This window comes from Ambystoma mexicanum, chromosome 6p (genome assembly GCF_040938575.1).
Source record: "Ambystoma mexicanum isolate Mex_15411 chromosome 6p, UKY_AmexF1_1, whole genome shotgun sequence".
Classification (NCBI taxonomy): domain Eukaryota; kingdom Metazoa; phylum Chordata; class Amphibia; order Caudata; family Ambystomatidae; genus Ambystoma; species Ambystoma mexicanum.
This window is the reverse complement of record NC_090935.1, coordinates 1320605513-1320628606: the sequence shown is the minus strand read 5'-3', so window position 1 is coordinate 1320628606 and position 23094 is coordinate 1320605513. Positions and strand designations below refer to the sequence as shown.

At 45.2% G+C, this 23094-nt stretch overlaps 1 long non-coding RNA gene and 1 other non-coding gene across 2 annotated transcripts in view; both read right to left on the bottom strand.

Annotated features, from left to right (window-relative positions):
• Positions 1 to 6731: 6731 nt before the first annotated feature.
• Positions 6732 to 23094, bottom strand: part of LOC138510374 (uncharacterized) — a 1273529-nt gene continuing 1257166 nt past the window's right edge. The window contains exon 4 of the long non-coding RNA XR_011280372.1: positions 6732 to 6802. This is a non-coding gene — a long non-coding RNA (uncharacterized lncRNA). The remainder of the gene's footprint in view (positions 6803 to 23094) is intronic.
• On the bottom strand, positions 21833 to 21994 carry LOC138512724 (U1 spliceosomal RNA). Its single transcript, XR_011281505.1, has one exon. It is a non-coding gene; the product is annotated as a U1 spliceosomal RNA (small nuclear RNA).

Below are 23094 nucleotides of genomic sequence, written 5' to 3'. Positions count from 1 at the left end.
ATAGATGTGCATTTACCTCTGGGATGTGTGTACAAAATGCTATGTGTGCAATATCAATACTTTCCCCACAATCTGCCATTCTTTACAACTTCTGTTCCTTATGCAGTAGTGAGTTCTACCAAGTCTTCACAGAAAAAGCATAAAATTAGATTTAAAAATACTGCCTTTCATATTTTTCCTCATTCTTGCTGCCAAGTTAAATGTCTTGAACGTTCAGTTACAAAATAGGCTTTTTAAAACCAACAGGAAGTCTATTGTAACTTATCAGTTTTTTTTTCTTTTCCCCAACTATAAGCAAATGTCAATGCCTTTGAAGCAGAATGAGGGGCCTCTCTCTTGACTGAAGTTTACTACCCCTCCCACTTGAAAGGTGAGAGTCTTAGCCTGCTATTGTCTCAGCCTGGAGCAAAGACGAATGTCTGATGACGAATTGGGAAGTCACATTGTCCTGGGTATTCAAAGCCTCCAAGCTAGCAATTATCCTTTCCTGTGCCAGCAGTTTATAAGGTGTCACCCTTTCTCAGGTCTAGCACTGGCAGAGCAGGGTTTTTTAAAACAAAAATAGCTTACCAACTTATCCTGGGTTTAGCTTTTATTTTCTCATTTTAAATTTTGACTGAAACCTATAGAATCAAAACAGTTTATAGGAGTGATTTTACCAGCAAGACATATTTTTGCATTTTTAAATGAGCATGTCTTTACACAACAATGCACTTTTAAATAGGCGATTTTGCTCTTCATTCAGGAAAAAGCACATTTAACTTATTTCTTTAAATTCGGTTTTCATCTGCAGCAAATATACACTTTGTACAGCTCTAGTTCTTTCATTGACTGCTGGAGTTGTTTGCAGCATGGATACATGTATCAGGCATCTGTTTTGGGTCTTTCTCTTACAGCTGATTATTTAGATACACTTGCAAAGTTGCAGCCGGGTTTCCAGTGTAAAATGAAAACACAGTCCCTGGTTGCTTTTCCAAAGATACTTTTGACAGGAGCTGTCATTCAAATGAGGCTGGTTCCTCTGAGACACAATGAATGATCCTGGGCATTGCAGGGCCCTTTAATCACAGTGGTTCATGAGAAATGATGGATTTAGCGCCAAGCAGCACTTTTAAGATTGGGAAAGTGTCATTTTAAAGAGGCATTTTGGGTTTTCAGCACAATAATGCTGCCTCTTTCACTCCACTATATGTTAAATGTTGCAGAGCACACTGGCACATTCCTACAGTGAGTACTCTGTTCCACCCCACCTGAAAGGTGTGTTGGCAGGGCAGTGCAGCCATTTTCTGGTTGTTACAAAACGCAGTTTAGAGACCTTGGCGCGCACAGGAGTCAGTGCTGCCATTTTGTGCTGTTTCTTGCACCAATGCAGTAAAGTGATGTAGCATAACACAGCTGAGCGGGCCGAAATATCACACAAGTTCACCGCCGTTGCAAACAGATTGATCTGGGGCTTGCTGCACTTACCGAAGATGTGGTCAACTTGGTCGTGACGAAGTACCCACTGGTGGCAGGAGCGCAATTCCCTGCTCAGGGAATCCGCGATGGTGTTCTTGACTCCCGCTAGGTGAGGAGGGACGAAGAACATTTCTTGTCCAACGGCACTTTGTCATAAATCCTGCGCTTCCCCGGAGATCGCCGAGGACCCAGTGCCCCCTTATTTCCTGATGTAGAACATTGTGGTGGTGTTGTCTGTGAAGATCCTCACCACCTTGTCCTTCAGAGATGGTAGGAATGACTTGATGGCCTAGAACAATGCCCATAGCTCCAGGATGTTAATATGGAGATCCTTCTCCTCCAGCAGCCACAGACCTCTGGCGTGCAGATGTCCATTGTGAGCTCCCCACCCTTCCAGAGAAGCATCGATGGTGACCGTTTCCTGGAATGGAGGGTTCTGAAACCCTGTTCCCCAGGGCGATGTTAGAGCAGACGCCCCACCACCTTATCGCCCGAGGGAACTCATCGCCCAGAGTGATCTTGTCCGTGAAGTTTCCGGACACTTGTACCCTGTGAGCGTTCAGGAACTCCTGAATAGGTCGAATCTGTAACCTTCAGAGCCAGATGAGGTAGACGCAGGGTGACATCATGCCTGGCAACGACTAGATGGTCCACACTGGGGCTGTCTTCATCAACAGCAGCCTCTGCACCTTACCCTAAACAGCTGCTACCCTCTCCACTGAGGGTGATGCTAGGCAGGGCACTGTATTGAGTCTGGACCCCAGGAACAGCACGTTTTGCGATGGTGTCAAGCAGAACTTTGGATTATTGATGGAGAATCCCAGATCCGTCAAAAGCTTGGCGGCCACCTCCGTCTGTCTGACGGCCAAATCTCGCAAGCAGGGCCCGATGAGCCAGTCATCGAGGTACATGTATACGTGAATCCCCATAGACGCAGATGGACCGCCACCGGTGCCAGGCACTACGTGAACACTCTGGGGGTAGACTTCAAGCCGAACAGTAGGGTCTTGAACTGGTAGTGCTGTCCCTGCACTATGCAGCATAAAAACCTCTGGTGTTTTCTATGAATGGGGACATGGAAGGAGGCATCCTACAGGTCCAGCAAAGTCAAGAAATGTTCCCTTTCCAGTTGGCTGAGCACTTGACCATCCTGAATTTCTGAGACTTGAGGTACCTGCTCAGATGTCTCAGGTCTAGAAAGGGCCTCCAGCCCCCAGTCTTCTTTCTTAGCAAGAGGTATCTAGAATAGACTCCGGAGCACCAGAGTCGCTGGGGATCCAGCTCTATTACCCCTTTTCGCAGCATGGCCCGTACCTCCTCCAAGAGCTGAGGGATGGGCTGCTCCTGATGAGACACCGGAGGATCCGCGGACACCTGTGCAGAAATTCCAGGTTATGTCCTTAGGCAAGAGTGTCCAGTACCCATCTTTCGGTGGTGATCCTTTTCCCACTCGCTGACAAACCTCGTCAGCCGGCCTCCCACCGGGGTGCACATGTGGGGGCACGACGTCTTGGCCGGTTCAGGCTTGCTTCGGTGCTGGCGCCCTGCCCTGCTGGTGATGGCGATGCTGTCCTCCTCCACCGTAGGCCTCTGTGGGCTTCCAGGGTTGTGGATCTGGAAGGCTGAAAGTATGAGAAGGAGAAACCTTTCGAAGACCTGCCCGACTTTCCTCTGGAGCGAAAGGAAGAGCGGTGCTGTTGGAGAGTGCGTAGGGAACGGGCTGTCTCCGTATCTGCCTCGTTGGCTGTATGGACTCGTCAACGACCTTCCTGAAAAGGTTATCTCCGCCAAAAGGCATGTCCAGTACCTTTGTTTGGACCTCCTGGTGAAAATGTGTGGCCTTCAACCAGCCTTGCCAACGAAGGCAGACACTGTTCCCCATCTGCCAGAACCCTATGTCGGCAAAGTCCAGCGCCACTGTGATGGCATGATCCGACGCTACCTCTCCCTCCTGGAAGAGGGCGATCGCCTCCATCCTCTTGTTGTCCAGGAGGAACTCATAAATCGGACCCAGCTTGTACCACATCTCCCTGTCGTAAGAGGCTAGGTCGCCAGTGCACCGGCAGCCTTGATGGTGGATGCTACAGTGTAAATCACTTTCCTCCCCATGGCATCCATGTTCTTAGCCTTGCTGCCCACTCCAATGATATTGTCCTCATCGTCCGTTGTCATTGGCATATCCGTCCCAGTACCCATTGGTGGGTCTACTGGGGGAGAGGGTGCGCAACGCGGATGTGGAGGTTGAAATGAGGACGTCGGATGGCGCTTTCTCTTCTTTGTCGGCGGTTGGTCAGGGGCCTGGGGGAGCGTTGAAACAGGCCCTTGTGGCATCCTCCTCTGGATACCCAACACCAAGGTGTGGAGGGTTGATAGAATGTCCAGAGACACATTCCTTGGTGGAACTAGCGTGATCGGAACACGGAACACTAGGCCCCACGCCGTCATCGCAGTCGTCGTAGCCGTCGTCCTCTTCCACGTCCTCGTGAACCGTGTTTAGGAACTCCAGGTCCTCGTCGTCCATGGATGAAATTTCCATGGCTTGGGCCACAGCCTGGGACTGCTCCGGGGCCTCCTTGCCCCCCCCCTTTTCCACCTTGAGAGGCTGGAACCAGGTACTGAAACTGTGTCCCCTTCTCTGGCGTGCCGGTAGACCTTGTCAAAGTCACCACGGCAGCCTTGCGCCTCAGAGGGAGGGATACCTTCAGCAATGTGGGGGCTACCTTCTCAGGGTCAGCCCCCTTCGCCTTTGTAAGAGCAGCCGCCACCAGCTCTATCATCGACGAAGCCTTCTCCTATGCCGCCTGGGCCTTCTTGGGCAGCTCAGCCTTCTTCTCCTCTGTCAGCGCCTTCTCTGGCTTCTCCTGCAGTTTAGCCGAGTTGGACCACTTTCTCTTAGAGGAGGAGCTTGATTGCCAGCTGGCAATGGAGGCGGAAGGTGAGGTTGATCGTGTCCTGTCTGCCGTGTGGCCCGCTTGCGCGGTCACCCCGGTAGACCCAGACTTGGGGTTCTTTGCCTAATCCTGGGCCCTCACAGATGAGGCACCCTCGCAGGACTTAGAAGATCGCTCCTCGGACCGCCCGGCCTTGGGTGAGGCATGCCCCTGCTTGGAGCACGGGGCAGAGGCATTGGCGTTCAGCCACACCACCAGTCTACTGTGCCTGTCCTTTGTCGTCTTCTTGAAGAATCTGCAGCAAATCTTGCAAACTCCTTCTTTGTGGTCCAGATGCAGGCAGTAGAGGCATTGCAGGTGCTTGTCCTCCACAAACACATTTCGAAGCCCCCACTTGGTACAGGACTTGAAGAGGGATCTTCCTTCCTTCTTCCCCTCCGCCATGGTCGGAGGGTGAGAAGTAGATGACATTCTGGAAACTTCGACGATCTTTGCCTTTGAGGAGCGCTGAACTTCACCGACAACGGATCCCTGCTGTCGGCAGATAGTGACAAGAGCACACAGGCTCTTTTGGAACAAAAATAGAACCTTTTTCTGCGAAAAAACACAAAACACATAGAAGTAGCTTGCAGAGCAAACTCAAGGACTCCCAACACTGAAGCGTGCAGTAAAAATCTGAAGATGGCTGCCATGGGAGGGGCTTAGGGAGAGAGCTGTCATTGGATGGGGGCAGTATGACCCAGAGGAAAATGATTGGGATAGAGGAGAAATACAGTTTGTAAGTGAAAGTAAAACGGTTTTTCTTTTTACTGAGGATTCCCAGCCTGACAACGGGAAATATTCATGAACATGTGAATGCATGCCAGACCCCATGCTGGAGAACCAGAGAATGTGTGGCAGCTTTCATTATCCTGGGAAACTGCACTTCCTGCTGCATTTCAATGTTTCTATACCACCATTACATGCAGCAGAAGCACTGCGGCTCAGTGTGACACTGGGGCAAGATCTTCAGTGTGGGGTTTGTCTATGAACCAGTTACACGACCAGTGCATTCTGTGCCTTCAATGTTCTGAGGCTGGAGTTTTGTCTGCATTAGTCAGAGGCAGTACTGTGATGCGATGCAGGCTTCTTTAGTTTTGAATGTTGTTAAATGTTTTAGTCTAAAAGGACCTCAAGCTAATGTCTGAAAAAATAGTCCTCATTGGCCTTTGACTTGTACATAATAGTGGGAGGAGGAGGAAAGCAAAGAGAGAAAAGGAGGGAAGAGATCTTAGAGTCAGGGAACTGTGTAGAGAAAAGAGAAGGATAGAAGCGTTAGGGTGAGAAGAAGTTTGAGGAAGAGAAAGCCCTGAGCGTAATACTTTTAGCTGGAAACCCACAGGCTGGTTAAGCTGTATAAAAGACAGATAATAATAGAAGTATCAGAAGGCAGTTGGAATCAGTGAGGCAAGCAAGCGTGAAAGACCAAGGCAACAGTGCCAGGACTGTGAGAGGGCTGATTCACCTTGGACCAAGAGCTAACATGGCTCCTGCCCGGGTAGCCCTCAGAAGAACCTTGAATGTGAGACTAGCTGCAAGCCAGAGACATACCAGCTCTTGTGTAAACAGCAAGACAACTGGTGCAAGCGAAGTATAATTACTGATACCAAGAGCGAAAGTGATTAAGAGCAAATCTACCCAGTAGCAATGAGTCCAGACCCTGTGGGAGTGGCGTCACCACCAAGTACACTATACAAACTTGCCCAGCAGGACCAGGAGGTATCCCAAAGGTAGAGCCCACGTGCAGACTACCGGTAAGGGATCCAGCGAGAGTGTTCTCTTGCTGGGGATCTATGATGACGACAGCTTGACAATCTAGACATGACTGATGAGGAAGAAATTGACAGCTACACAACACTCATCATCAATCTTTCCTCACAGACAGGAGCTGTCAGGAGGGAAGAGCGGACTCTTGGCCTGTTAGCGACTCTGCTCTTTGGACTTGTACGCAGTACACTTGTATGACGTTTAGCAAGCGCTTGTTGAATGTTAGTGAACATTGAACTTTTGCCAAAAGATACTCACTGGCCTAGAGCCTTGTGCCAATTCCCTGCACATAGAGTTCCTTTTGCCCTCATCAACTTTATGTAGACATATACAGTTTTGGTTCTCACTTTTCACTCCTCTCCAGGGGTGTGCGCACAATGGCCCTTGCTCAGGATATTACACCTGTGTTCAGAATGCTTCCGCCGATCTACTTCCTAGTTACTGGTCCCAATACTGAATAGCGACATTCCCATGATGGGTGTGTGTTTGATATGCAAGTAAACAATTTGATTGTAGAACAAACTTTAAGACACAGAGCCATTATCAGAACAAATGTGGAGAATATATATTTGTTTACCTTTCTGAATAGTGCTGCCGCGTAAAACATTTCGCTGCCATGTCCTTCTCACCCAGGGTTGATGCCGCCCCTAGAAACAAATAGATACAACTGAGAAGTTGTTTATGGACACACACCCTGTCAATTTCCATTTCATATTTCTTCCCAATTCTCGACTTGCGTGACAATCCTTTTGGTCGAAAGGTCTCACAAATGAAGCCAAATCCCTTCCTCCTTGTGTTGCATGTAGGGCTCAGCCTGCTGTTTATCGTACTGTAAATACAGCATAACCCAATGAAGCACTTAGCATAATGTAGACAGTCTCAACAAAGCGGAGCAAGCAGAGCGGGGCAAGCAGGACGCCACCAACAACAGTCAAGCCAATCGCTGCTCCAAGCCACAACTCGTAACATGACCAGCGCACAAACAGACGACGAGGTGCAATTAAGGGCAATTAAATCAGTATTAAATTATGCCAGATTTCCTGTACACCATAGTTGCTGAAGATCAGTTTCAGATGCTGCTTTTATTCATAAAACTTTGCAGTCTAAATAAAACATTGTGTGCACTGCACACTATAAATCTTATACTTAACTTACCATACAAATTAAATTCGAACACAAACATAACCCTGAAACCTCATCCTTTCCCACAAAGTGGTCGCACAACCTACCCCAATCAAAGTCTGCAACCTTCCCTTTCTGCCCGGCAGCTAAGTGTGTAGAACTGTATACACGGGCATTTGTCATGAAACCCCAGACTGACAGATAAACTACTTACAGAGTTCAGCATGAAAGGAGACAAGAAACAGACTGCACACACAGTATGGAGTTTTGTCATTGACACAGGAGTTAATTCCCTTTCTAATATTTCTAATATTCTAATAAGCTTACCCCAGTGTGGATGAGCAATCTGTCATGCAAAAGGATGAATTAAATCATCCTACAGCATTGTTCTGGTTCCAAATGGTGCGCTGCACCATGTTAATTACGCCCAATGGTATTATAGAACGTTTATAACAACTAGCACCACAGTAGAATTCACCACACGGATGTAATGTCAATAGTGGTCTCTCTCCAGAAAACAGGGGGAGCCCTAACCATTATGTTTACGGTAATTGGTACATACCCGTGTGAAGTCGGCACACATGACTTGGCGCTTTGCTATGTTAGAATGAAATGTGACTCACAGACATGTGAATGGAGGTAAATGCTTCCTGACCCACACTGTGATATGTGTAGGCAGTTCTCCAGATAAAATGCGGAAGTGGGAGTATTTTACTGCCTATGTTTAAAGGTTGGAAGTTAAATGGATTTTTAGGGAGTAAAAATGTAATTGGAATTCCCAATGAGAGTACTTTATATATGGGAAAACATTTTTAAATAGAAAATTGATTTTTTTTTTTTAAATAATAATTTCTTTGCACCTAGTTATGTATGCATTCTGTGGTAGTACACGCATTATTGGCCAAACATATCCATGGAGCTGTGTGGATAAAAGCAGAGGCACAAGTTCTATTTCCTATTTTTTGTTGGAAGTATTTTCACTCACTTTTTTGTTTTGGGGGGTATTTGTCTATTTTTAGAGTGTAAAAGTGGCTGATACACCCCTTATCTGTAGGGCTCTGTGTAGGCCTAGCAGAAGAGCCATCCAGAGCAAGAGGGCTTGTGGAGAGGAGACAGCATGGACCAAATTCTTAGCAGTGTTGGGTTCTTTTTGGTGGTGGAGCATATCACGGATGTTGGATATTTTCAGGAATGGCTTAGGAAATCGGCAGGGCTGCAACCATTAATAAGCCTAACCTGTCAGCACTGGCACGTTAAAAACGATTCTCACTCATGAGCTGTAAGCCAGGACATTGTGCTCATGAAATTCATAATAATACAGTTTGACATAATCCCAGACTTTTACTGTGGCGATGATTCCGCCCTATGTTGTAGGCATTTAGCAGGTCATTTGGTAGGGCCAAATATTGTGATTTACAGTAATCAACTGCACGGAACGGACCAACACCTGGGGTCAAGTGTAGAAATTGTGCACGTGATGAAATCCAAAATCTTGCCTGAAGTGGGTTGCCCATATGGGTGGAATATTCTACTGTTTAAGAAATAAGGAAATCAAGTGCCTTATTAGAATCAGAAGACTATAACCACTCAAATGTTCACACAAATTTAGTTATCTAGAATTTCTTTTTTAATTCCCAGAAGCCTACCCACACCTATGACCCACCTATTTAGGCCAGCTCCTTAGTTTACGTCCATGTGTAACAAATTATACTAACAATAGCTGAGCAGATCTACAATATCTTAAGAGTTGGGTAACTAGTGTGCCTACAGACCTACACAAATTTCGGGTTGCACCATTTCCATTCATTTACAAAAAATGAAGAAAGTGCGCGGGTGTAGCATCTGTTCTTGACACATGTATTCATTAAATTAATTGGGGAAAAATGAGCCCCCTTAAAGAGTTATCAATAAGGTTAAAAACAGTAGCAGTCCCATTTTGACTTATCTCCCCAACCCCACCCCAACTAAAATAAGCCAAATCGTTATCCGATTTTCCTGAAATAAAACAAAATATATATTTGGGTAAACATGAGAGAAGTACTTAAGCAATTAGTGGTTTTAAAGGCCCCTAAGAAGTTAATTAAAATGAAGACCACAGGCAGCTCTTGGTCTTCTGACCAAACGAGGTCCTGCAGTGGCATTATGCACACCTCTGCAGTAGACCTGCGACCAGGCTCTCCATTATTTTTCTACAAGAATTGTTTATGTTATGGCAGGTGTGGTAATCTTAGAGAGAACAAATTGCTACAAAGTAATGCTGATATCGTAAGCATACACTGCCCCATGCAGATGACTCTGTCGGGCATTCAAGAGCCACTATTTAAGGCCCCAGGTGCCTTAGATCAACAGGAATCTGACACACACACCTACACTATCATGGTCTGTTCAAGGCAAGCCACCTCTTGGAGAATAGACCCCTGGAGGGAGTATATCGGGGAGTCCCCAGGGTCTTTCCCAACTTTCCTACCTTCTAGGGAGAGGAAAAGGTGAAGGGGAAGGCAAACAACAGGGACCCTGACTCGTGAATGAGGGAGGCACAAACCACTGCAGTGTTGATGAACTGGGAGTATGGGCTCTTCCTCAGCAAACCAATCCCATCTCAGATCCAAGATCAGTGAGAAAAGCACCGGGGACCATCTCATTCTCCCTGGGTTGACCCCCAAATTCCCATCCTTAAAAGGGTGGAGAAGAAATATGATACCGATGATAGGGGTACCGCCCTAGAATCCCAGAGGGGATCTCAATTCTGGAACTAAACCACAGGGGTTGAAAGGAGCCAAGCTTTCTTTTCATCCACTTACAGGAAAGGAACTAATTTCTTTCCATATTATGCTATTGAACAGTCCCCATTTCACTCCTTTTTTGGCAGTCTCCGTGTGAACTCATGTAAGAACATTTGTGGTGACCAAGGTGCTGGTCCAGAGTAAGAGTTTTCCTGGTCTCAGCAATCCAACATTGGAATCAGTATTTGGTACCCACTGCAGAACGGTGGCCAAAATACATCTCCCACACCAGCATAGAGCCCTTTGCAGCACACAACAAATTTAACTAGACAAGTGGACTCACATGCAGCAGAGGTCTGAAGGACAATGCAGGATAAGAGGGCCCGCAGAGAGGCCAGGGGCCCAGAGGAACAGGATAAGTGGGACAAAGCAAGAGATTAGAACAGATCTAAGCTCTAAGATGGCGCCTGATCATATAATTATGCCAACCCCTTATGAAGCCTCTGTCAATCTGGGACTGAGCCCACCAGCAGTCTATCACTCCATCACCCCTGATAGGCAATCTTCCAAGGCGAATCAAACAAGGCATTGTCAACTCACATGGGGCTTTTATTTGGAAGAGATGAAGCACATGGACAGGACATAAAACTGCTTAGAAAGGTCCACACACAGAGCACTGGCAGTGAAATGGACGTACCAATCATGAGCTGGCCAGACTAGTCCTTGCAATCAGTCATGGTATAAAAGGAGTGAGGTGAAATCTCTTAGTGTGGGTGCTAAGTTGCAATAAAGGATGGTGGTCCTGGCGACAGAACAGAGAGTGACGAAAAAGAAGAGCAATCAGAGGTTAGAACTTCCGCATTGGAGGGAAGGTGAAGGCGAGAGGCGAAGCCAAGAAGGCTGATCGAGCCAGATAAGTTATGATGAGCTGCTAGATTAGCTGACCAATAGATAAAGGGTGGCTAGGACTAAGATGGTGGTGGTAGAAGCCAAATGTCCACATCTAGACACTGGTGGCAAGAGGCCTTTATAAATACTGGGCAAAGCAATAAAAGAAAAGAGTAAATGATGGAAAGGTAGCTTGAAGCTGTATTCCAGACACTAGTGGAAGAACAAGTCCACCAGTTACTAAAGAAGGCTTGCCACAGAGAGTTTAAACGTAGGTATAGGGCAAACAAATTCTACCATAAAGTACCTGTGAAAGGGGAGAGGGGAAGCTGTGTTGTTATCACCCCAAAGGCAAAGAGTTGGAATGGCTTGCCAAAACAGCTGCAGGAGGCTGCTGCCTGGTCTGTCAAAATACAAACAATGGCAGAAGGCTGTTGCCCCATCCTTCAGTTTAAGGATACCATTGACCATACATCAGTGCATTGGTGTAAGGCGCTCTATAAATAAACAAATCAATCAATCAATCAATCAATCAATCATGCTCAGCCAGAGAAGTCTGAACCAGAAAACCATTCGGACTGCAGCCCAGCCATGCCAAGAGAGCAGGAATGTTAAAAGAAGTGTGCAATGGCACTCCAAACACTGTGGCTGTGACTTTTGCTGAACACAGTCCTGGTCAATGCCTGGGAACTGAGGTTGGATTTCTTAGATTAGGGATGGGCTTTGGATCTCTGATACTTTAAGATTAGGTCTCTCTTAGGGAAGAACGGTGGAGTTTTCTTCTGACACCATGTAATGTTTTGAGTTAGTTACCCTTGCAGGTTGCAAGAGGGGATTCCAGGAGGGAGCTCCTTTATGTTCTGGCAAAAATGGGCTTGCCGGAGCGCAGTTCATTGGAGATCCGAATCCTAAATCCCCCTCAAGTTGAGGAGGTTCTCTGCACCTGACTGCCGCAAGTCTCCTCAGCGATCCTTGAAGTGTCAATGTGTGCATGTTCAATATGCAAGCCTTTATAAGTAGCATCTGAAAGTCGCCCTTTGCTCACTAGGACAGGCCGACCTCAAACAATGAAATTGTCCAAAGCTGTTTATAGGTCTTGTTCTTTTCACATATTTTAATCTAATGGTGAGGGAATTACCCAAAATGACAGAGAAAAAAAAGACTGAATGCGTGATTTGGCCCAATATTCCGAATTTCTGAAAAGTTCGACCAGATCACGCATTGGGTGCTGGGTTCTGCGGTAGTGTCCCCCACACTCTTGCCTATTATATTGTGAGTGGAGGTTTGAGGGGTAGCCCCCGCAGCTCTCCTGAAAAAAAAAGGGAACGGACCATGCAGTGCTGGTTCCCGATCACAGAAGTGAAAGGTAACAGGCGTTACAGGGACCAGCTGGTGGGAAGCAAGGTAAGTAGGGTTGTAGGGGTGTGTTGGGGTGTGGGTAGAGTTGTGGGCCAAGTCAGAAATGTTCAGGGGAGAAAGGATCGAAAGTTATTTGGGAAAAATAATCTTCGGTCTTTTCTCCTTCGAATATTTCTACCTTGGTCTTTCAAACCCGATCCTATGGTGAGTATTCTGCCAGATTAAATGAGCACCATACCAAGTGTGCAGTGCATGCTCTAAAGGGATGCACATTTATATTACTATCACAGACATGTTTGATAAATTGTTGGTCAGGCCTTGCAAATTCTTAAAAACCACACTAGATCTGCAGGGCGAGTTTCTTTAGTTTACATACTCGATTTAAGAGAAATGCACTTGCTCCAAGGTCACCATAAGCACACTTCATATTTAGGGAAATGCTGTCAAACATGCACAGTGAAACTTGTATTTGCCATTTACTGCAAACAAAGTGTGTCACTCATTTATTACAAAGAAATACAAATAAATCATATTTTAAATAAGAAAGAATAAGACATTTTAAAAAACAACGCAATGTCAATTTAACATTAGGACTTTTCACACAAGGTCTCAAAAATATCAAACCAATACGGTTTTTGTTTATTATTTGTATTGCTTATATTGCAAAACTAGCTTGAAAGTAGACGAGTGTTTTACAGCAGGATGGTGCAAGCACTTGGCCTGGAATTTTATACGGTAGTGCAGTACTGTTGGTGACGGCAGGGCAGGATTCGTCTGGCAGGTATTGGTGGAAGAGCCATGTTTTTAGTGTTTTGCAGAACTGAAGGATGGCATACATGCCAACAATGTGCAGCACCTGGAGGGAGATTATGCTACAGAAAGGGAGAGAATGGAATTCTCCCATTGGATTGCATTACGGTGTGACTTATTTTAGCTTCGAGAAACTAAAAAACAGCAACATTTTTCATGAGAAAATTGGTAGTCTCATCTAAATTGGGACAGTTGGCATGTCTGGGAGGTTGGGGGGTATAATATAAAGCTACAGCAATGCACAAGAGAAGAACGCTGGAGCAAGGGGAGGTGACATTATGCAACGGAGAAAAACTGGGTATATAAAGGGGGAACTTAAAAAGAAGCAGAAGCATATCTAGTTAAACAAATATTTGAAAGCAGACAAGCAAAATAGGTATAAAAAGAAAAAAAAATGATTCAATTGTTTATTAGAACCTTTCAGGCTTAAGGTCACCAAAAAAACAATCCAATATGTCTCAATAAGTTTTTGTTCCCAGTTATCATGATTCCGATTTTGGTACGAATCAATAACATGAAAAACAAAGTCAAATTTGAAGTCCTCTTGGTTGAAATGTCGCACAACAGAATGAATTTTATTGCCAGGGAGTATTTTTCTTTTATGCTCTAGATTCCTTATTAAAATATTTGGTTTGATCTCCCCAGCATACATTTTCCCCTACGGCCTTTTGAATGCATATAACACAAGTTTCTATCTGCGAGTTTAGTAATTCTTAATTGGTAGAAGCTTCCCATTTAATGAGTGTGTTCAGTTTTCCTTTTACAACATTTGTATATAAGCTACCAGAAAATGACTAATGAATATTTCATTTTTGGGTGTTGATAAAAGCAATCACTCTTCTTTGAGCAAAAGCGAATCAGCTGTTGTCTTTCTGTGATATTAGTTGTACCCTCTTTTAAGCAAACAATGTGATTTTATTGAAGTATTTTACCCTACACTGGGATCGCCTCCATTATGACCACTTGTTCTTAATATTATTTGTCATTTGTGGACTCGTTGTGGTGACCCATTATTCTACTTGAATGTTCTGCCTATATTTGAAAAGCTTGTTTCTTGTTTTTCCAGTGACTTTTCCTTAGCCAAAAACAATGTAATATGGACATCCTCTCTGTTACTCTGTTATAGCCTTAATTTGTACTAATTAGGTTTTATGAAAAGGTAGCTTTTTTACTTAATATTCTTTTGATTTTAATGAATTCACAAAATGGAAAAACCTGTAGTTTGTGCTTTCAAAACCAATCAGTGAAAACATGAAGTATTCTTTTTTCTGTGAGTCTCGAATGTGCAACACATTCTCAATTGTACAGTTGCCATATAGTATTAAGGACTTCCTTCCTGGTTTGCCTATTTCTATAGCAACGTTGTTTGCTGTGTGTATGTGGTTCATTTCCGGAATGGACTCCATTTGTGCTTTGATGCATATCAGATCATAAAAACACCAATATACCTATCCAAGGGGTACACATTTCAAGTAGCAATCTACCAGCCAGGCATACTTCACTTTCCCCTCAAGTCTAAACATTCACACAGCACATAATGTTCTGCTCGCCAACATTAAACCAATGTGTAGGCATAACTCAAAATGTGCACACCACTAGTCAATGGAAAGTGATAGAGATAGAGATAAATGCAAATTTTGAGTCGTGCCTACATCATGGTTTAATATTCTATTACATCAACCGCTGCCTCAACATTGCAGATATATCAACAGTGAGAGTATTTTTGAATGGCAACAACATGTAAGAACCGCATCATGAATGCATGCTGTCAACATTATGAGCAAAAACTCAAGACATTCCGTTGGCTGAAAAGTTTGTTTACTGTATAGTAGAAAGTTTGTAACCAAGGATTCCCAGCCTGATGAGGGGGGATATTCCAAGCATGTGAGTCAATGATGCTGATCCAATGCTGGAGAACACGGTACATGCACGGGCTCATGCATGGGCTCATACATGGCACCAATGCAAGAGAATTGTTAAATGCATGAATTGGATAGTGACATCATATCGAAATAAGAACAATAAAAAAGGAAGTACCAAAGAACAGTATAGATTTATTGATGCTGTTTTTATGAACAGTCAAGTTCTAGTAATGTCTGAATTACAAAGATATAACTATCAAACTTCTTATGGATCTACAACAACCAGGAATCAATTATTTGCTGCTACAGCAGGACTGGAATATTTGCAATTCAAATTTTGGGTAAATCAGAAACACACACACACACACCAGAATCACCCTCTATATGTTGACGGACTCCACCCGAAAGCACTGACTTTGCTGCTGCCATTTCAGTTCCTCTCTTCAGCTTTGCTACCGCTTGGTGGTTTATGCTTTCTTCACTCCTGCTGTATGTAGGTCTTTTTTTCAGAGTCTGATTCCTGTGTTATATCATTTCCCTTTTACAGCCTGCCACCTCTCGTGGCTTCTATGATAACACTGGCTACACTGTTATCAGGGTGCCGTAAAGGCCCCATAACTGTTGCACCCACAAAGTATGTGATCCATTGTGATTAGTGTTTCCTTGTTTGTGTCTTTTGATCCAAATGCAAAACTCCACAAATGCTGTCCCTTTCCCAAGAAACAGGAAAGTGATAAACTAACACAGAAACGCGCATGTTTTATATCCTAAGTAATGATAGACCGGAGACCATATCATATCTAGCATGCATCCTTTAATAACGTTCTACCCTTAACTGCCTCCCCACATTCCAGAATTCCCCTATACATTCCCCATTCCACTAATGACATATCACCGTTGTACATGAGATCATGCTTATAACAATACAACAATCCCCCCTGATTTATCATCTAACTCCCATTACTACATAGACTACATTACTTCACTAACTAAAAGTACAATAATATTTAACTCTATACTTAGAATTTTCCGGTGAATCAAGATCTACATTTGCTCAATCAATCTTTCTTGTTTACGTACCACCCTCATCGACCGACTTCTCATCAATGTGATTCCAGGATAAGTTTCTCGACTATCTCTCGTTTCATTAGGATGTGATACATTGCTTACAGGACTCACACTATCAAGATCTCCACTTACAGGCCTACTCAATTCCTCACTAGTCAACATATCTCCTGAGTCCACAGAAATGTTGTCCCACATTGAACTCTCAGAACTCTCAACCACCTTCCCCCTTTGATTAAGTTCTGTCTCTCCCTCCATATCCTGCCCAGAGTCCTCTTGAAACATTTTCTTGAAAAATTATGCATTCCTTGTGAATTCATGAGTGTCTTCATCCACAGCAGTGACCATGGGTCCCATATTTTTCACCTTCAAGACCGCTAGCTTGTACCTTGAGTTCAATTTAGAGTGCAGCTTTTGCCGTACTAGCACATATTCTCCCACCCTAATGTGACTGTCTTTAGCTTTCCTTTTCTGATCAGTCCACTCTTTGACTTTCCTTCTTTTAATCTCATCTCTTTTCCTTATCTCCTCATCTTCCTCCAGAGTATAATCACTCAAAGGAGGAATACGGGTTCTGGGCTTATACCAAATCATTAGCTCAACTGCAGCAAACCCAGTCAACTCATGTGTAGTATTCCGATAACGCCTGAGCATTTGTGACACTGCCTGAGTCATCGCCATATTGTCCACAACCGCCTTTTGTCTTGCTCGTTTCAGATTGGGCGTACACTTCTCCACCATGCCATTTGCTTGTGGCCATAATGGAGTAATCTTTTGATGTTTAAATCCTAAATATGCAGCAAATCTCTCAAATTGATGTCCTTCGAATGGCGGACCATTATCCATTTTAATTACTTTTGGAATTCCCCATTCACTGAACACCTCAGCTAAAATACCAACTACATGATGGAAAGCAGTTGACACCACATGTTTTACCAATGGGAACCAAGAGTACTCATCTAGTATCACCAATAAATATCCTCCCTCCTCCAGAGGACCATAAAAGTCCATAGATACTTTACTTCACGGTGCCTCCGGCAGAGGAACAACTTGTAGTGGACAAAGTCACAGTAACCCCTCTGGTAAAAAAACCCAATCTCGACCAACGCGGTCCGAATAATCTCAGACCCATAACAAACTGCAACTTCATCCTCAAAATCATGGATAAGATCGCCACCATGCAGCTCCAGGCACACGTAGAGGAATCTAATTCCCTCCACCCACAGCAGTCTGGTTTTCGCCCCACACACAGTACCGAGACGGCCATGTTAGATCTGCAGACCAAAATGCTCGGTATTATTGACAAGGGTAAGACAGGCCTCCTCGTTCTACTCGACCTCAGCGCCGCATTTGATCTCCTCGACCATAACCTACTCCAGAATGCGCTAAAAAAGACCACCAACTGCTCTGATGAAGCCATCAGATGGATAATGTCCTTTCTAAAAAACAGAATATCCAGAGTGCACTGGGGGGACAAGTTCTCCCTTGAAAAAGAAATCCTCTGTGGAGTTCCCCAAGGGGCCAGTATGTCACCCCTACTGTTCAATCTTTACTTAAAATACCTATGCCTTGTTCTAGACCACATAAACATCTATTTCACTAACTATGCTGACGACACACAGCTTGTATTCGAACTAAGTGGCAATTATCAGAAAGATAGCGAGCAACTTACCACGATATACAACCACGTGGAGCAATGGATGGACTCCAATTGGATGTGCCTAAACAGAAAAAAAACGGAACTCATGATTTTCGGCTCATCCTCTGCTCGTGCTAAGCTACCCTCATCCTACACATCCTTCCACATTAAAGATACCCCCATTCCGGTCCTAAGCAAGGTTAAAACCCTAGGTATGCTGCTAGAAGCATCGTTGGGTGCGGACGCCCAAGTACAGTTCATCAAAAAAAACTGTGCCTACCACCTCCGTCTAATAAAAGCCATCAGACCTTTCATATCCGAGGAAAATTGTGCGACCATAGCAAGAGCCACCATCTTATCGCGCCTTGACTATGGCAACGCTCTAGTCCTGGGTGCCTCCAAGCAATGCCTACAAAGCTACCAAATTGTACAGAACAACGCGGTAAGAATTGTCAAGCTCAAAACTAAAACAGAACATATCAGCAACTCCAGAAGAGAGCTTCATTGGCTGAAAATCGAAGATAGGGTGCATTTCAAAACCTTAACCATCGTTCACAGATGCATCTACGGAAAGGCACCAACCTACTTAAAAACTAGGATCAAACCATACGTTCCTAATAGAACACTGAGATCATCCCAACTTGTTAAAATTGCTACGTCACCTCACAAACTCAAAAGTGGCTTAGGTAGAGCCTTTCCAACCCTTGCAGCCAACCTTTGGAACAACCTACCAGACCACCTTAGACTGGAAACCAACTACTCGCGTTTTCGCAAACAGGTAAAAACCCATATCTTCAAATAAACGGCCATCACGGCATATGCCTCAGTTAGCTTAATTCTATGTGACTGTCCCGTCTGCTCTGTCTAATCACTATCTGTTCCGTCCGTTCTCGTGTCCTTGTTTCTGCGCCCCGAGGCTCGCGAGCTACCGGCGCAATATAAATATTAAATAATAAAATATAAAAAAAGATTACTATCAGATGCAGTCACCTGACATGCGAAACATTTCTTTACAAAGTCTTCAGCTATCAGGTCCATCCATGGGAACCATATTTGATTTCTCAATATTTTCTTTGTGTTCGTTATTCCTCTATGCCCTTCATGTGCCAACATTACCAAAGTGTTACGCTCACCTGATATCCACAGGGACGCCACTCAGCCGGGTTACTCGCCGGTATGCTTCTCAGCTTTGCCCAGATGTGGTCTGCAGGGAAGGTTCTGCCTGAAAATACAGGAGGACTGTGTTCAAGACTGACCGACCGGGGTAAGTATCCTCCCTCCACCCCTGTATGATTTCAGCCCCTCTGGCGCCCTCTCCTCACCTTGTGGTAGAGTAAGGCGTGCTCTCCGTCCTGCCTTCTTTGCAGGGATGCGTTGTCTTTCAAGGGCGTGTGCGGTCCAGTTACTTCACTGACGCCGGCCCCTTTGATATTGTTCAGGTAGGTCTTATTGCTGTTCTTTAGTTTTGTTGCTATCCTGCATGCCTTTCTTTGTTTAAAATGTCTCTTTTTTCTCCTTTAGGTATGCAGAGTTTCAGCGCGGCGAACTGGCTTCGCTGAGCCCCGCTGGTAAATGATGGCGCATTAAGAGCGCTATGATGCGGTAAGTAAGCGCTATGTGCAGCGCTGCAAAGTCTTGCCTTTGCTAACCTGTGTTTTCCTTCCTTGTAGGTCGCGGTGTTCTTCAGTGCGAGTGGAATGTCTGGAGTGGTGCCAGCCGAGAGGCGACCAGCCAAGTAAGCCTTTTGAGCAGTTCATAATTTGCAAATGTCTCTACTGCTTACTTTAATGTTGCATCTATCTTCCTCTTTCAGGTCGTTCTGTCCGGGAGGCGTGCAGATTCGAGGAAGCTATTCTCAGTAGCTGCGAGTGGCTAAAGATGAAGACTGCAGGTAAGATGCTGCTGCTAATGATGTTCCTTTTGTCTCCTTGCAGGTTCTGCTTCTCCGAGGTTCGAGGGAATAGCTGGACACGGTGAGCGTCACGTTGCAAGCTGCAAAGTAACGCGAAGCGTGTTGTCTTGCTTGGGTGTGGTTTAAATAGCCCCAACAAAATAGTCCAGGTAAAGTTGTCCCTAGGCTACCAAACCCAAAACACTAGACCGCATAGCTTGGTTCTATGGAACACATGTTTTTTCATGGTGTATGAGCCTGGCGCCATAGGCGCCAGGAGTGGCCCCAAGAGGGTTTTGGAAGAGGATGCCAGGCTCTAGAGACCAGAGTCCTGACTCCACCTGGCCAATGGGTTTGCCAGAGGGGGTTTTGGGCGAGGGTCGTGACACAAAGTCTTTCTTAAACTTTTCGGTGCCACTAGTCTATTTCCCGTTAAGAGCATCTGTTGATGACAATTCGCTACTTGTTCTTGCCAGTCTTTCCAATTCTTTCATGTCAACTCCATCTTCAAATCTTTGTTCTTTGAACCTTCTCTTCCACTGGCCATCTCGGGTTAGACGTACAGCTGTTTGTATTGTAAGGTCACTTCTACTTTCATCTGCAAACATCTTCCTCGATATTGTCGGAGGTAAAGCATTAGCAAATAAGTATGATACGTAATTATCAGCCTCCATCTGCATTCCATCATCAGACTCTTTACTTGGATGCCGAGACAGATAGTCTGCAGGGTTAGCCTCCTTCCTCGGTTTGTGCTTGATGACATACTCATACTCCTGCAGGCGTATTCCCCACCTCTCAATACGCGGGGCTTTCTACTTCTTGGATTCCCAAACAGTGATATCAAAGCCTGATGATCTGTGACGAGTGTAGATGTTCTTCCAATCACAAAGTGGTGACATTTTTCACAGGCCCACACAGCAGCTAAACTTTCTTTTTCTGCCTGCGAGTACGCCTGTTCAACTTTGTTCAGCGCACGACTGGCATACATGACAACCTGCCTGATGTCTTCCTTTCCAGGTTCAATTTGCACCAAAATTGCTCCTAACACAACAGGGCTAGCATCCACTGTAATCTCAGTCTCCCATTCTGGGTTAAAATAAGCTAATTGTCGACCATGTGCAAGTTCGCTCTTAATTGCCTCAAAACTATTCATACATTTTTCATCCCAAATAAATGCTGTCTCTTTCTTCAGTAGACACCTCAGAGGGTCTGTCAATATTGCAAAGTCAGGCACATAACGAGCGCAATACCCTTTAATTCCCAAGAACGATCCCAGTTCAGCTATGTCCTTTGGTGGCTCTAAATTAAGAATGGCCTCCACTTTGCTTGGATAGCTCTGATTCATTTCTCTGAAAACACATTTCACAAAAAACCGCAAGCTTCTTTTATTCACATCGCATTTGGACCCATTCAGAGTTAGTCCATTATTTTATAACTCCAAAAACACTTGCTCTAGTGCAGGATTGTCCAACCTTTTTGAATGTGGGGCCGAAGTATTAACTTTTTGTCACCCAGTGGGCCGGTGAGCCAAAAGTCAACAACCTCAACCAAAGCAGTATATTAAAAAGCGATATTGTGTGACCTTTGACACAATAGCATCACAGGCAGTGATAGCCATGCAGTCCCAAAGATAGCTTTTGGTGTCATGGGCAGTGATCAAAGGTTAGTTGCTTGTGATTTCTTTCAGTGTCTATGTGTTAATATTTTTCAGAAATGGTGGGGGCGACCGAGCGTAGCGAGGGTAGCTACAAGGATCTAGGGAGGGTTTGGGGGGGTAACCCCCCCAAGAATTTTTTTTCAAATATGGGGTTGAAATGGTGAATTTTACAGCAGAAAAGGTGACCAAAAAGCCATAAGTTTACAATCAGTTCTAAAGGGGAACATGAAAATTCCATGTCACCAACAGCAGAAAAGAACATTTTACAACACAACACATTTTAATGATCACTGTGTCCACAGTGTAAGACAGCACTGTCACTGATGTAACACATTGTCATGCTTGTTGTACCCAAAATATGCCTCTGTAGCAACTTGTCTATGCTGGCTGTTCCCAATTTAGGCCAGCATTGTCCTGTACAAAGCATGATTGATGCTGCCTGAGCATGTGCAGTGTGCCCAATACACATGGCAGCTTATCTCTGTAATACACATTACTTCTGTGGTAATGAAAGAAGCATAATTCAATTCAACAGATAAAATGTGGAAAAGCGATCACCCAAAGGGGAACCTAATTGAAGAAACGCAATGTGAGCACAATCTTAAAGTATGCAACCTAGCAGGCCTAGTGCACACTTTACCTTTTCTTTCACCAATAAATCGGGGGGAGAGCGCGAACGCAGTCCCCCACTACCAGAAATAATGCAGTCGTGTATCCCGCATTTGGGAACATAGCAGGGGTCAGCAAATCCGATGTGCAATGGGTAAGCCGCACCCTGGGAGATCTGCCCTTGGGATCAGATTCTCCCCTGCCAGCTAAGTATGAGTTGCATGCAAGAGGGCAGGGGTTGGGTCAGTTCTGGGAAGCCCCGCTAAGCGAGGGTGAGAAGGCAGGCCCTGACCCAGCCCCAACCCCCCACCCCCCAGAAGCTCTGAGCATCTGCAGAGCTGCCTGTCCCGCGTGTAGGGGGAAGCTCCAGCAGGCAGTGCCCAGCAGAAGAGCAGATTGTAGCGCAGTTCCTTTCTCCCATCAGGCCCTGCTCGGCCCGAAATTTGTATAAATAGCAGGATGGCTCGAGCAGGCCTGTTGCAGTCTGCCCACTGGCCTGTCGGCCCCACACGGGCCCATGGCCCTCCTGAGCGGAGCTGCTCAGCGCTGGCCCCATTGACACCATCATAATCATCCTGGACCTCGACGCTCCACCACCCCTGAATCTCAGAGTTCTGCTCAATGACAATGCTGAAGCTTTGACATCTTTGCCGTAACCATATGCCGTGTTGTGTCAGCCGAGCCTGCACAGCGCCAAAGGCAAGCATTCCCTTGTCCGGGCCCAGAGGTCACTGAGTCTTCCAGTGCCATCCACTTGACACAGCCTACTGTTCCCAGCGTTTTCTACCCGCAAATCAGCACCACTGCCAAACAGAACTGCATCATTGGGGCCCATCGCTGCGATTTGACCCCAGCCCAGCGCAAAGGCACCCATACTTCTGGTCTGATGCTGAAAAGCCTGGCTCTGCTGAGATCCGAAAGACAAGAACTAAGGTATTTTGGGAACACAGTACTATTGTTTTTTGTGTTGCAACTGTATCAGCTCACACCTCTCCTGAAGGGTATAGGCTGCCCTCAGACTGCGCTACCAAAAGAGTGAAAATAAGTTATAGCTGTTGGGCTTGCCTGTTTCACTTTTATGATTGGGATCACTGCTGCATGGGTTTTAAGCACGTTATAAATAACCTATCATATCATTCATCACAGCAAGGTGTAGGACTGAATTGGCAAAGGGACTGGGGCTCCCATCTGCGATATGTCAAGCTCCCACCCCACCCCCCATGTGGATCTGAATAAAATATGTGTAACCTTCATAAGCAACTTACAGAAACATTGGTAGGTGGTCCACTGAGGCCCATTTGCAGGTTGCAGTGT